General features: G+C 48.1%; 1 pseudogene; it reads right to left on the minus strand.

Moving 5' to 3' along the window:
* Window positions 1-717: 717 nt before the first annotated feature.
* Window positions 718-835, minus strand: LOC124597487 (annotated as a pseudogene).
* Between the last annotated feature and the right edge of the window lie 1246 nt (window positions 836-2081).

Below are 2081 nucleotides of genomic sequence, written 5' to 3' on the forward strand. Positions count from 1 at the left end.
AAAGACCTACGGTACACCTCTGCAAGAAGGGGGCAAGTGCCTTCGCGTACTCTGTGTAAAATCTCTGAAGTTTCTCAATACTGTTTCGCGAAATCCTTCCAGGTATTCTCATCTGAGTTCACGAAACATTTCTGTAACTTTCGCGTGTTGATCGAATCTACCGGCAACAAATCTGGCAGCATGCTTTTGAATCACTTCCATGTTACCCTTTTATCCGACCTGGTGGGGTCCTCATTGATGGAAAACAAGCCAGATGTTTGCAATACATGCATCACTACATGAAATTACATCCTTGGCGATATACAAGTGTTACAAAGCAGTAAATCCCAGGAAAGATGCTGTCAGATCATGAAGTAAAAAGAAAGTCACGGAAGAAAATCGGAACACTAAAAAATAATTAATGTAGAGAAAGGAAATTTCGATAATACATTTATACAAGTAATATATTTAAGAGATTAACACTGCATCATCACAGGTTAATGTAAGAGCGAGATAAGTCATTGTAAATGTGAAATAGCACTCCGTCTTCAGGCCACGAGTGGCCTACCGGGACCATCCGACCGCCGTGTCATCCTCAGTGGAGGATGAGGATAAGAGGGGCGTGTGGTCAGCACACCGCTCTCCCGATCGTTATGATGGTATTCTTGACTGAACCCGCTACTATTCGGTCGAGTAGCTCCTCAATTGGCTTCACGAGGCTGAGTGCACCCCGAAAAATGGCAACAGCACATGGCGGCCTGAATGGCCACCCATCCAAGTGCCAACCACGCCCGACAGCGCTTAACTTCGGTGATCTCACGGGAACCGGTGTATCCACTGCGGCAAGGCCGTTGCCCTGTAAATGTGAAATGCTGGGACATTAATAACCAGTGTAATCCCCGGAATGTTGAATGAAAGCACAGAAACGTGCATGCATTGTTTCGTACAGGTGCCTGATGTCAGCTGTGGGATAAGAGTTCCATGTCTGTTGCACTTACTCGCTCAATAAAGGGACAGTTAATGCTGTTTGTGGATGACGCTGGAGCTGTCATCCGATGATAACCCACATGTGCTCGATTGCAGACAGATCTGCTGATGGAGTAGGCCAGGGCAACATGTCGACGCTCTGTAGAGCATGTTGGGTTGCAACAGCGCTATCCTGTTCGAAAACAACTGCTGCAATGCTGTTTATGAATGCCAGCACGACAGGCCTAATCACCAGACTAACTTACAAATTTGCTGTCATGGTGTGTGGGATAACCGCGAGAGTGCTCCTGATGCCACTCGAAACCGCGTACCAGACCATAACTCCAGGTGTAAGTCCAGTGTGTCTAGCACGCAGACACAATGGTTGCAGGCCCTCAACTGGCTTGCTCCTAACCAACACACAACCATCACTGGCACCTAGGTAGAACTAACTTTCATCAGAAAACACAACAGACTCCCACCCTGCCCTCCAATAAGCTCTCGCTTGAATCCACTGAAGTCGCAAACGGCGGTGCTTTTGGGGTATTGGAATGCACGCTAAAGTTCATCTAGTTTGGAGCTGTCCCTGAAGTAACCTGAAAGGGTCCTGTAGCCTTAGTGTGGTAGCCCATTTTCACTAGCATTTCTCTATCTTTTCCTTGTTTATCCTACCTCGTAACTCTCATAGTGGTGTGATTGAATGAATATTGTTGTGTCCCGTTGCTAGACGGTGGCGTAGTCTGCTGCAAAGAGGTTTGCGCTACTTGTGAGAAATCCACCTGCGTTAGGTTGGTGGCGGAAATGGCATCTTTGGGTTTTCCGGGCCATGCGGAGCGTGGAAGAGGCTGGAGAAGAAAAGGGGAGGCAGTCTGCCGTCGGTACGGGAAGCGTCCACAGCTGTGCTCCAGTCGGAGAAGGGTGAGTTAGGCTGACCGCGTGGCGCGTTGTTACTTGGCGAGAGGAGAGCTGTTAGCTTTTGGTCTCGCTTTTCAACCCTGAAAGATTGCTTTGCCTTGTCGCAGCAAGGAATGCAAAACTTTGGAAGATTTTTCCTTCTGTAAATTTCTATAGCAGGACTTGGATCCGCCGGAAGAGCGCCACACAAAGGTGTCCATAAGAAGTGAGCACTCGCTCCT

Source organism: Schistocerca americana, chromosome 2, assembly GCF_021461395.2.
Source record: "Schistocerca americana isolate TAMUIC-IGC-003095 chromosome 2, iqSchAmer2.1, whole genome shotgun sequence".
Lineage (NCBI taxonomy): Eukaryota > Metazoa > Arthropoda > Insecta > Orthoptera > Acrididae > Schistocerca > Schistocerca americana.